The sequence below is a fragment of the Oncorhynchus nerka genome, linkage group LG3 (genome assembly GCF_034236695.1).
Source record: "Oncorhynchus nerka isolate Pitt River linkage group LG3, Oner_Uvic_2.0, whole genome shotgun sequence".
In the NCBI taxonomy this organism is placed as follows: Eukaryota; Metazoa; Chordata; class Actinopteri; order Salmoniformes; family Salmonidae; genus Oncorhynchus; species Oncorhynchus nerka.
The window spans coordinates 16286979-16300591 of NC_088398.1; the positions used below are offsets into that span (position 1 = coordinate 16286979).

At 43.5% G+C, this 13613-nt stretch overlaps 1 pseudogene; it reads left to right on the forward strand.

The window, feature by feature from the left end:
- Window positions 1-13613, forward strand: part of LOC115114073 (triple functional domain protein-like) — a 139962-nt pseudogene that overhangs the window by 35595 nt on the left and 90754 nt on the right.

Consider the following 13613-nt stretch of genomic DNA (forward strand, 5'->3'; position numbering starts at 1 on the left):
AACGTGTTTTCTTACCTCATGTAGCTTGCTAGCTAACATATTCATGCTTCGCATTTTCTTCTCTGATTTGGAAGATACCGTTGCACAAACAACATGCTTATCTAGGCCTACATCAGCACAAGTACCGGGCTGTATTAGCTACCAAAGTTTGCTCTGACTTAGTACATTTAGCAAGCTAGGTAGCCAGCTAACTAGTGATTAGCATTAGCAGCTAAGAATATTTATTTTAGCTAGAGCTTGATAAGAAATTAAATACTAGCAGACAGCATGATACACAAACTAATAGTGTAATTATAGAATGCTTGCAGAAAGCAGCATCATTGTCATCAACATATTTTTGCATCTGACCATGCAGACTACAGAATGAACAGCAAGAACGTGCTCTCTCCATGAATGACGAGGCGTGTGGGAAGCAGCATTCAGCAGGAGGAGCGGAGCGAGAGATGACTCATGTAGCAAACTGAGTAAACCATAAAAAAGGACATTACATGCCCTGGAGTTGCATATCATATTTAACAAAATAAACATTGAAAAGCCGTTATAGAAGGTAAAGTTAAACCTAAACCGGTTCCTGTATCAATACCGGAAGGTTGCAAGTTCAAACCCCCGAGCTGACAAGGTACAAATCTGTCGTTCTGCCCCTGAACAGGCAGTTAACCCACTGTTCCTAGGCCGTCATTGAAAATAAGAATTTGTTCTTAACTGACTTGCCTAGTTAAATAAAGGTAAAAAATATATATATATATAGTCAGATAAGGGTACCGCCCAGCCCTAGTTGTAAGTGGGATGTAAATGGATGCATTTTGCTGTGTAGTGGACAGGGGTCCAGTAATTAGAGAGGGGATTAAAAGCAATCATCAATAAAGCCTATTCCACCGCAAATCCATGTACGACAACTGTTTGGTCCGGCTTAACTTTTTTCCATGGAGTCGAGAGTGAGGCAGACGGCCGGCGAGAACTGCTTAATTCAAAGCAACACTCATCGGCAGTAAATCTTATTTGGGGGGCAACGGGGGACAAGAAAGAAAAGCTCCAATTGGTCAAAAGACCTGGCATTGCCTTCGTAGTGAAGCTTGGTTCCCGGGAGGCCGAGAGGCAGGTTGTCTGATTTCCTCCTGATGTACGGGGCTGGCCTACCCAGACCTACAGGCACGGTCGGCTGCCCACCAATGATTTCTCTTTGACCTAGGATTTCACTTACTTCTTTTGTTAAATGGAGAAAGGTCAAATCAGGAGTTAACAGAGGTACCTGTGATGATGGCGGTGTTGGATAACCACAGCTGGCAGTATGCACAGGCAGGGAGTACCCTCATCCAACTGTCAGGTAACATTACAGTGGTCATCTCAGATACTAGTATTCACCCTGTTGTTGCTCTCTGTGTCTGTCTTGGTGCATGATTAGGGAAGCAGGTTGATTCTCCTGTTTTGGTAAATACAATGTAATTTGTGTGAATGGTTTGTGTTTGTCTATTTCTGTACATTACTGTATTCCTAAGGTACTGGTGTGTGGCTATGTCTGTGTGCCAAATGGCACCCTATTCCCTATATAGTGAACTACTACCATGCCGGGCTCTGATCAAAACTAGTTCATTATATTGGGAATAGGGTGCCATTTAGGGCTCAATATATCTATCTGAAAACAATGAATTGAACAATGACCATCAAGACTTCAATGTGGACTCTGGCTAAGCAAGCCCATGCACTGACTCTCTTTTTGATCACAGAAGACACAGACCGGTGTGAGTAAAAATTGGGGGAATTGCCTGTTTACTCAGAAAAATCCCATTATGGTTTATTGTCCAGCCTAGAGACTGTAACTGCATCCCAAATGGCACCCTATTCCCTACATAGTGCAGTACTTTTGACCAGAGCCCTGTATAGTGTACTGTTTTGGAATAGGAGGTGCCATTTGGGATGCACCTGTGACCAGTAGTGAGGTAATTAATGCAGAAGAATCTGTGGCGCTCCTGGCTCCTTCCTCCGAGGGGACAGGAGAAAATGAAGGCCATTTGTCATGAAGATAGCTGAGAGAGAGCTACGGAATGAGATCAGCTTCTACTTTAAATCTCCACCATCTCAACCTGTCAGTTCTTCTTCCGGAGGCTTCTCATTAGAGCCTTGGGCTGCATCCCAAATGGCACCCTATTCCCTATGGGCCCTGGTCAAAAGTAGTGTACTTTATAGGGAATAGGGTGCAATTTGGGGCAGTACCCTGGTCTCTTGTCTGTCCCATATCACCTTGGCCTGTCTCTGTCTCATCATAACACTCCTCTGAGAGGGCTTGTTGTCAGGTAGAGGTGGGATACTAGAGAAGATGGGTGAACAGAAGTAAGGTATAATCTAGTATTGGCCTTGCCCTATATAGAATGGAGAACGGACACATGCAACATTCTGCGTTCTGTACAGGCCAAGTGTTAGACTAAATCAAATCAAATGTATTTATAAAGCCCTTCTTACATCAGCTGATATCTCAAAGTGCTGTACATAAAAACCCAGCCTAAAACCCCAAACAGCAAGCAATGCAGGTGTAGAAGCACGGTGGCTAGAAAAAACTCCCTAGAAAGGCCAGAACCTAGGAAGAAACCTAGAGAGGAACCAGGCTATGAGGGGTGGCCAGTCCTCTTCTGACTGTGACTATAGCTTATAGAGGCTATAGCTTAGTGTTCACTATAACACATTGTCTTTGGATTGCGCTTGTGATTTGTGAACCAGGCTCATAGAAGAGATATAGAGGGATGGATCAAAGGGTGAACACACAACGTAGAGAGGGTTGCCCATGGAGAGGCCAATGGTAAAGTTAACAATACCCCGGGCGATAGAGGGAGAGGGTGCAGTAAAATAAACAAAGTGAGTATTGGAAGTGTAAGAGAGGGATCAGTCGACAGATGGCCACAATGCTACATTTTAAAGCAGGTAGGGAGAAAAGAGTAATTTCAATAGTTTATAGGCTTTTTGGGGTGATGCATGGAAAACTACATTAACATACTGATTTCAATTATATTTTATATGGCAGAGTGGTGTTTTAATAAAAAACGGTAAGAACACAGCTGTGAATATCTATATGTAGTACAACACAGTATTGAAGAAGTCTAGCCTAGTGTTTTTCATTTAGTAACATTGTTTTAAAGAAGCTACAACAGCACAATGAAAGAGATTGTGACATTGTTGAACTGGGAAAGGCTGGGTCTCTTCTAACTGACTGTGAAGGTCGTACAGCTCTTTAATTGTTTGTGGTCTCATCGCTCCCCCTGGTACTAATGGAACAGGAGACTGTTGTTATTATAGTGTAGGTTGTCACACTGGAGAGATGGAAAAACAACATATCAACAGCACCATGTAATTGTTCTTTAATCGTCTATGACGGGTCCAACACTATTCAGAAAGCACAGCATGGACACCTGGATTTAAGAATGTATCAGTTTATATACATCAGGTTTCACCATAAATGCAAACTCTGCCCAGTGCCCGCCCAGCGTGTCTGGCAAGCTCAATCAAGTGCACCTAAAATATAATATAAAATTAATTAAATAAAATGTTCAACCCAGGTCTGCTATTTAATTACGGCAGAACCTGATCAGAAAACAGCATTGACACATTCTGTTGCGTTGAGAGACCTGGTCACTCAGGACTGTGTCCTGTTTCTGTTCTGCCTTCTGGTTATTTAGGGTCTCAAAAACTGGCAAAAGAAAGTGGCACATCGTTACCTCAGAGGAAATGCTATACTTAAACCCCCAGAAAAAGGGTGTCGGTGCTGCGCAGAGCAGAGCCAGGCCAAAGCACACAGCATACAGGCAAAGTTTCCCTCCCCATCCAAATGAGATTAGAGGGGGTGAGGCCTCTGTGACTGGAGCTGCAGGGTGAGAGAAACACCCACACTTCCTCTGGATTTGAAGCGCTCCAGTCTAGCTGAGATGATCACATGACACAGCTGTGAAGAATGGCTCCCATCACAGCCCCAGCCATGGCTTTCTTTGCATCCTAAATCGCAGCCTATTTCTTATACAGTGCACTCGTTTACATGGCTCTGGTCAACAATGTGCACTATGTAGGGAATAGGGTGCCATTTGGGAAACAAACAAGCTCTATATCCTGGTCTTGTGGCTGTGGCCAGCAACACTGGGTCTGATTTGCCCCATCAGAAATCATCCCCATACATTTGTACCAGGGCTTGGATTACTTGTCCTGTGCTTGGCTTTTTCAAGCTACTTACTTAATTAAACCCTTTTGCTACTTGTAGCAGCATAGGTCATCCACAAAGGTCGTCCACAAAAAGTCCTAATCGGGGCCGAGCACTATGATGAACACGACTGACTGGGGAGAGTGAGGACTTGTGTACTAACACACTGGTGCGGAAGTCAGTCCTCTGAGAGGCTAAAAGTCTCTGGCCCAAATGGCACCCTATTCCCTATATAGTGCACTGCAAGGTCCCTGGTCAAAGTAGTGCACTATGAAGGAGATAGGTTGCCATTTGGGGACAGACCATGTGAAGCAGCTGGTCTTGCTGTCTATCTGTGGTCCTTGTAAGTAAAGTGCTGTTAAACGGACTGAAGAGGGGATTGACATACTTTCCTTACACCCTGCCTGGTGCCTGGTGAGAGAGAGAGGTTACTGTGAGGCTACAGGCTTTAGACTAGAGAGAGCTGCTGGCCTGGCTCTACGTTTGCCTCGGTAGATCAGACCAGGCACAGCACAGGGCAACTTCACGTTCTGAGGGTCAAAAGTAGGGCATTATGAAGGGAATGGGTTGCCATTTGGGAGGCAGACATGGACAATTTAGTGTAGTAGCATATGCAGTGCTGTGGGTCCAAAACCTCTCTAAATTGATATTTTATTTATGCATGTTTTCTCAAAGAGCTGGAGTGGTGGAGTTTATTTCCTGTTCAATCTACTGTTGTTCCATTTGTCCATACACCCGGTCATACTGTTGGTGTGAGAGTTCTACTTTTTAAATTTCTCCAAGAGCTCCCAAAGTGATATATACCCACATAATAAACCAGATATAGAGGAACTTGTAGACAGGATGCCGAGGTATTGGTGGAGTGTGTCTGTATTCTGCACAGTGCTGTTTTCATCAGACTGACATAATAAACCAGATATAGAGGAACTTGTAGACAGGATGCCGAGGTATTGGTGGAGTGTGTCTGTATTCTGCACAGTGCTGTTTTCATCAGACTGACATAATAAAACAGATATAGAGGAACTTGTAGACAGGATGCCGATCAGGTATTGGTGGAGTGTGTCTGTATTCTGCACAGTGCTGTTTTCATCAGACTGACATAATAAACCAGATATAGAGGAACTTGTAGACAGGATGCCGAGGTATTGGTGGAGTGTGTCTGTATTCTGCACAGTGCTGTTTTCATCAGACTGACATAATAAACCAGATATAGAGGAACTTGTAGACAGGATGCCGAGGTATTGGTGGAGTGTGTCTGTATTCTGCACAGTGCTGTTTTCATCAGACTGACATAATAAACCAGATATAGAGGAACTTGTAGACAGGATGCCGAGGTATTGGTGGAGTGTGTCTGTATTCTGCACAGTGCTGTTTTCATCAGACTGACATAATAAACCAGATATAGAGGAACTTGTAGACAGGATGCCGAGGTATTGGTGGAGTGTGTCTGTATTCTGCACAGTGCTGTTTTCATCAGACTGACATAATAAAACAGATATAGAGGAACTTGTAGACAGGATGCCGAGGTATTGGTGGAGTGTGTCTGTATTCTGCACAGTGCTGTTTTCATCAGACTGACATAATAAAACAGATATAGAGGAACTTGTAGACAGGATGCCGAGGTATTGGTGGAGTGTGTCTGTATTCTGCACAGTGCTGTTTTCATCAGACTGACATAATAAAACAGATATAGAGGAACTTGTAGACAGGATGCCGAGGTATTGGTGGAGTGTGTCTGTATTCTGCACAGTGCTGTTTTCATCAGACTGACATAATAAAACAGATATAGAGGAACTTGTAGACAGGATGCCGAGGTATTGGTGGAGTGTGTCTGTATTCTGCACAGTGCTGTTTTCATCAGACTGACATAATAAAACAGATATAGAGGAACTTGTAGACAGGATGCCGAGGTATTGGTGGAGTGTGTCTGTATTCTGCACAGTGCTGTTTTCATCAGACTGACATAATAAAACAGATATAGAGGAACTTGTAGACAGGATGCCGAGGTATTGGTGGAGTGTGTCTGTATTCTGCACAGTGCTGTTTTCATCAGACTGTGTGGCCATAAGGATTTTTGTTTAATTCATTCAGTAAATCTGTTGACAGTGGCACTCCTTCTGCTCCCTCATAATTTACATTGCAATTCCACCTACGGGAGGGAGGGAGCACTGTTTTTTTACATGACAATGTAACCAAAATCCGCTAGCATATTTTTCCGGCTTGTGCAATACTTCCACTGCTGCGATGTGGGGGTGGGTGGAATAAACCCTAGCTGAGACAAAGGAAGGAACGTATACCCTTCAAACCATGACTCAAGTCACCATTTACCTGCCTCACATGACGCTTAGTGACTTGAGGACGACACTGTTATTACCTACATCAGCCAACGTCACACCATAGCTCAAGTGAACATTGTGTGTGCATTGTAATACATCATCTATTGTAAGGCAACACATCGACAGCTTCAAATGCTGCACCGCCTCCCTGTCATCACCATCATGGTTCTGTTGAGCCATTTATTTCCTGCCAATGAATGGTTGATGTCAGTATGATGCAGCATCCGCCATCTCCTGAAGTAGATCAGGCTCCACGAATAAGTCATATGATTAAGTTGTTCTTGACATTGTTTGAACAGAATATTTCTGATCTGATTGCATCACTGCCTGTAATGGCAACTGCTTGGCATCTGACTGCGCTACAGAGGGTAGTGAGTACGGCCCAGTACATCACTGGGGCCAAGCTTCCTGCCATCCAGGACCTATTTAACAGGCGGTGTCAGAGGAAAGCCCCAAAAATTGTCAGCGACTCCAGTCACACAAGTCATAGACTGTTTTCTGCCCCTTAACAGCTTCTACCACCAAGCCTTAAGACTACTTATATTGTACACTGCTGCTACTCGCTGTTTATTATCTATGCATAGTCACTTCAACCCTACCTACATGTACAAAGTACCTCGACTAACCTGTACCACCCATCCATTGACTCGGTACCAGTACCCCCTGTATATAGCCTTATTGTTATTTCATTGTGTTACTTTTTATAATTTTTTACTTTAGTTTATTTGGTAAATATTTTCTTAACTCTTTCTTGAACTGCGTTGTTGGTTAAGGGCTAGTAAGTAAGCATTTCACGGTAAGGTCTACACATGTTGTATTCGGCGCATGTGACAAATAAAGTTTGATTTGATAACACAAGCAGTGTTTCCTTCTCTCCAGCGAGGCACTACAGTAGTAGGACTATATTATAGAAAGCCGTTTCTATGCTGTTTGTTTTCAAAGGGCACCCGACAGCACGCTGAGTGAGTAGAATGGATTACCCTCATTATTAATGCATTATCAAGGATGAGTGATTGACAACCTTCATTTCATGCTTGGCAGACTTGTAAATGAAGGCTGTGTGGTGCTGCCTGGGTTATAATGATTGTTCACCAATTACTGTATGGAGGGATATTGCAGTAAAGGCACTGGGATATTGGTGTTTGTACTCATGTAAAGCAGGCTGAACATGTAGGCCTAGCAGTGAAAATCCTATATGAGCTCATATGCTTCAATTGCTTGGGCTAATTTGATGATTCTACATGTTCTGGTTCAGAAGTGACTTATTGCACCACACTGCGTGCAGAGCACTGTGTGTGTGTGTGTGTGTGTGTGTGTGTGTGTGTGTGTGTGTGTGTGTGTGTGTGTGTGCGTGTGTGTGTGAACCTGGGGATGCCAGCGAGGTAGGCTTTGAGTCTGCGGAGGGCCTCTGTTCATATTCACGGTTACTTCTGGCCACCTGGATAACACAGGAACCAGCATGAGAAACACACTACAACCACTAACAAGGTGTGTCTGGCCTGCCTTCTAGCCTTCTAGACAGAGCATTGTCTGAGACTGAAAACATAGTGGAACTCTGCCTCTCCCTGCTGACCCTGATCTGTACTTTTAGGTGTGTGTGTGTGTGTGTGTGAGTGTGTGTGTGTGTGTGGTGTTGACCCTTCTCGGTGCCTCTAGCAGTGCAGTGGAGATCAGTGTTGGATGTGGGCCATTATCAGGCTGTTACATAAAAACACCAAAGAGAGAGAGAGAGAAAGGGGGGATGTGGGCACACTTGACTGGAAACAGAGGAGTTGTGTTTCCAGTGGGGCCCATGCCCTGTGTTACTGTACCACACACACATACACACACACACATCGACACTCCCACATGCTGCTGCAGGAATGTTTAGACTGGGCTGACATACGTGTGTCAGATCATGAAAGGGAGTTGGACGATAAGGAGGGGGGAGGGAGGGAGACAGCTGAACAGCTATGGTGGTATTGTTGTCATGCTCACACCTCTCCTTAGTTTGATTCTGAACATGACTGGAATGAGACATGGGGGTGAGTACACACATGCACACAGATACACACAGACGTGCAGGCAGGCATTCATGCGCGCACACACACACACACACACACACACACACACACACACACAGCCCTGAAGTTCACCCACCTATGGTGTCTGCTCTTTGGATGAGGGTACACACAGACACGCTACTACAATAGAACTATTATAGAAGCATTTTACCTCCCCTGTCCCTCACGAAGCTGTCCCTGTCCCAGCTGGTTGCCTGAAGCAATAGATTATCCTCTTTAGGGCCCAGCACTGCTCTGCAATCTCCCGTAATGACATAATGTGTTATGACGTCCAGTCAGGCCTGACTACTGCTGACTGGGTCAGATGTGGGATAGAATCAATATCGAAGTAGCCATGTTGTATCGGTTGGCCTCTCCTCTCCCTGAGCACGACTCACTCAGACTTCCCCGCTCGATGTTATTGGCATCAGATATTTAAACTAGAGGTCGACCGATTATGATTTTTCGACGCCGATACCGATTATTGGAGGACCAAAAAGGACGCTACCGATTAATCGGACGATTTTTATTTATTTATTTGACAATATTATTGTTGTATTGTTGTAATGACAATTACAACAATACTGAATGAACACTTATTTTAACGTAATATAATACATCAATAAAATCAATTTAGCCTCAAGTAAATAATGAAACATGTTCAATTTGGTTTAAATAATGCAAAAACAAAGTGTTTGAGAAGAACGTAAAAGTGCAATATGTGCCATGTAAAAAAGCTAACATTTCAGATCCTTGCTCAGAACATGAGAACATATGAAAGCTGGTGGTTCCTTTTAACATGAGACTTCAATATTCCAAGGTAAGAGGTTTTAGGTTGTAGTTATTATAGGAATTATAGGACTATTTCCCTCTATACCATTTGTATTTCATTAACCTTTGACTATTGGATGTTCTTATAGGCACTTTAGTATTGCCAGTGTAACAGTATAGCTTCTGTCCCTCTCCTCGCTCATCCCTGGGCTCGAACCAGCAACATAAAGACAACAGCCACCATCGAAGCAGCGTTACCCATGCAGAGCAAGGGGAACAACTACTCGAAGGCTCAGAGGCGCTAACTAGCTAACCATTTCACTTCGGTTACACCAGCCTCATCTCGGGAGTTGATAGGCTTGTAGTCATAAACAGCGCAATGCTTGACGCACAACGAAGAGCTGCTGGCAAAATGCACAAAAGCGCTGTTTGAATGCATGTTTTCGCGCCTGCTTCTGCCGACCACCGCTCAGTCAGATACTTAGATACTTGTATGCTTGTATGCACAGTCAGATTAGATGCAACGCAGGACACGCTAGATAATATCTAGTAATATCATCAACCATGTGTAGTTAACTAGTGATTAAGATTGATTGTTTTTTATAAGATAAGTTTAATGCTAGCTAGCAACTTACCTTGGCTTACTGCATTCGCGTAACAGGCAGTCTCTTGTGGAGTGCAACGAGAGAGACGCAGGTCGTTATTGCCTGCGTTGGACTAGTTAACTGTAAGGGTGCAAGATTGGATCCCCCGAGCTGACAAGGTGAAAATCCTGAACGAGCCCCTGAACGAGGCAGTTAACCCACCGTCCCTAGGCCGTCATTGAAAATAAGAATGTGTTCTTAACTGACTTGCCTAGTTAAATAAGGGTATAAAAAAAAATCGGCGCCCAAAAATACCGATTACCGATTGTTATGAAAACTTGAAATCGGCCCTAATTAATCGGCCATTCCGATTAATCGGTTGACCTCTAATTTAAACTGACTGAATGGCTACTGGTGGAATCATCTTATCATCCTATTACCTTGGTCTAATCTACGCAGTTCGTCTGTGACAAACGTTTTTAGTCTCTCCGAATAAAATCATATTTTTATCAGCAGCAACAAACTAGTAGAATCATCATTAACACTTTATTTTACTGATGGTGAAAGCTACAAACCTACTTTCCTGGTAGTCTATTTATGATATTTCCTGGTAATCTATTTATGATATTTCCTGGTAGTCTATTTATGATATTTCCTGGTAGTCTATTTATGATATTTCCTGGTAGTCTATTTATGATATTTCCTGGTAGTCTATTTATGATATTTCTATCTTTTATGATATTTTTATGATATTTCCTGGTAGTCTATTTATGATATTTCCTGGTAGTCTATTTATGATATTTCCTGGTAGTCTATTTATGATATTTCCTGGTAGTCTATTTATGATATTTCCTGAAAGTCTATTTATGATATTTCCTGGTAATCTATTTATGATATTTCCTGGTAGTCTATTTATGATATTTCCTGGTAGTCTATTTATGATATTTCCTGGTAGTCTATTTATGATATTTCCTGGTAATCTATTTATGATATTTCCTGGTAATCTATTTATGATATTACTATTACTCTGGATACTATCAGGTACTTACAGTAGGCCTGTGTTAGGATGGAGGACCCAGCAGTCTATCTTGTTGGTGTGGAGCAGCAACAGTTACAACAGTTACAACAGAGTCATTAGATCAGGTGTAGTTGGTTGTATACTCTTGATATACTTCTAGATAGCACCTTTTTTTCTAAGAATGTAGCCTAGGCCTACAGTGGAGGTGACAGAGAGGACTGGATCCAGTGTGATATTGACAAAATATACAACAGACAGATGAGGAAAATGGTAACACTGGTTAGGGGAAAATACGTAACTTCCTTAATACATAACGAATTTGGCCAATAGCAATAGATTAAATCGACTCATTAGCCCACAAAGGCAAACATGCCTCAAACACGGGGCAAAACGCCCAGAAACGAACGCATCTGAGTATAAACTGCAGTACTCAGTACTACATGTTACCTCAAGAACAGATCTTACAGAATGATGAGAGCGGCATCCTAAAAGGACCTTCCCTTGGCCTCACCTGGCATTAACCATTCCCGTTTAAACAGCTACATTTTCTCTCCAGCGAGGCACAGAATAAAATTGTATGAAGCCGATTCTATATTCTATGTTTTCAAAGGGCACACGGCAGCACACTGAGTGATTGTTAATACAATATCAAGGTAGAGTATTTCATACTCTTTTCTGTCCGTCTCTGGCAACTGTTTTAACCTCATCTCAGAATGAACTAATACTTTTAATCGGCAATCACAACTATTGAGTCTGCCATCTTTTTTGATAGGATGCTATTAATCATATCATGCAATGCCTTGTGAAAATCGGATTTTGTGTTACAGTCAAATGAATAATCCATTTAGGATAATTCCAACAACAACAAATCCATTGAGCTGTGACAAAGTGGGTTGGGGACAGACAGGGGACTACAGTTTGAGACTACGAGGAGTGATTTGATATGATAATATGACCATGAATGCATCCAAAATGCGTCCCTATCCCCTATTTATTGCACTACTTTTGACCAGACCCCATGTAGAATAGTGTGCCATTTGGGACACAAACCAGTTCTCCCCATGGGGTGGAACAGTGAGTGGGAAATATATTACGTTGCAGGTTTGCAGGAGATAAAGCCTAGCTACTGCCTATTAGCATGTCCATAAAATATTCAGTCAGAACATAGGCCTCGGAGCTTCCTTTCCTTTCCCTGCACTACACACAGACACACACACACACACACACACACACACACACACACACACACACACACACACACACACACACACAGTATTAACTCTGAAAGTTGGGTAATGAAAACCAGCTTGTTGACTCTCCTCCGTGTCACATTCTATTGGAGTCCAGCGTGAACGAGGCAACCCTCCCCAGATTACCACCTGTGTATCGTTGTGTGTTTTCAAATTCGACTCCTCCCCAACTGTGATTTCCCTCTCTGCTTTATTTGAAATAGACCCCGCTCTCCCTCCCTCGCTCTCTCTCTCTCCCTCCCTCGCTCTCTCCCTTTCCCTCTCTTGCTCGCGCTCTCTTTCTCTCTCACTCGCTCTTTCTCTCTTCCTCTCTCTGTCTCTGTTTCTGTTTCCTCTCTCCCGTTTAGTAGTTAAGGAAACTGCTGCTCTACCAGGTCTAACACAGTAAGCTGCTGCTCTACCAGGTCTAACACAGTAAACTGCAGCTCTACCAGGTCTAACACAGTAAGCTGCAGCCCTACCAGGTCTAACACAGTAAGATGCAGCCCTACCAGGTCTAACACAGTAAGCTGCAGCCCTACCAGGTCTAACACAGTAAGCTGCAGCTCTACCAGGTCTAACACAGTAAGCTGCTGCTCTACCAGGTCTAACACACTAAGCTGCTGCTCTACCAGGTCTAACACAGTAAATTGCTGCTCTACCAGGTCTAACACAGTAAGCTGCAGCCCTACCAGGTCTAACACAGTAAGCTGCAGCCCTACCAGGTCTAACACAGTAAGCTGCTGCTCTACCAGGGCTAACACAGTAAGCTGCTGCTCTACCAGGTCTAACACAGTAAGCTGCTGCTCTACCAGGTCTAACACAGTAAGCTGCTGCTCTACCAGGTCTAACACAGTAAGCTGCTGCTCTACCAGGTCTAACACAGTAAGCTGCTGCTCTACCAGGTCTAACACAGTAAGCTGCTTCTCTACCAGGTCTAACACAGTAAGCTGCTGCTCTACCAGGTCTAACACAGTAAGCTGCTGCTCTACCAGGTCTAACACACTAAGCTGCTTCTCTACCAGGTCTAACACAGTAAGCTGCAGCCCTACCAGGTCTAACACAGTAAGCTGCTTCTCTACCAGGTCTAACACAGTAAGCTGCTTCTCTACCAGGTCTAACACAGTAAGCTGCAGCTCTAGTCAGTGCAGTAGACATCAACCTACTCGTACTACACTGTATGACTACAGGATCTACTCAGGTCTTATCTACAGGCTGTGCTATGATGCTATGACACAATGTAAATGTGTGTGTGTGTGGTCGTACATACACGTGTGTGTGTGGTGTGGGGGGGGGGGGGGTGCTCTCTATATTGAGTGTAAGCCATCTGGGGAGTAGGTGAGGATATGAGTTAAGACCAGAGTACAGCGCTATAGCTATGATGCTATCTATCTAGTCACTACTGTGTCTCTTTGACTGCTTGGTTGTACAATAAGGATTTAACCTTATTTAACTT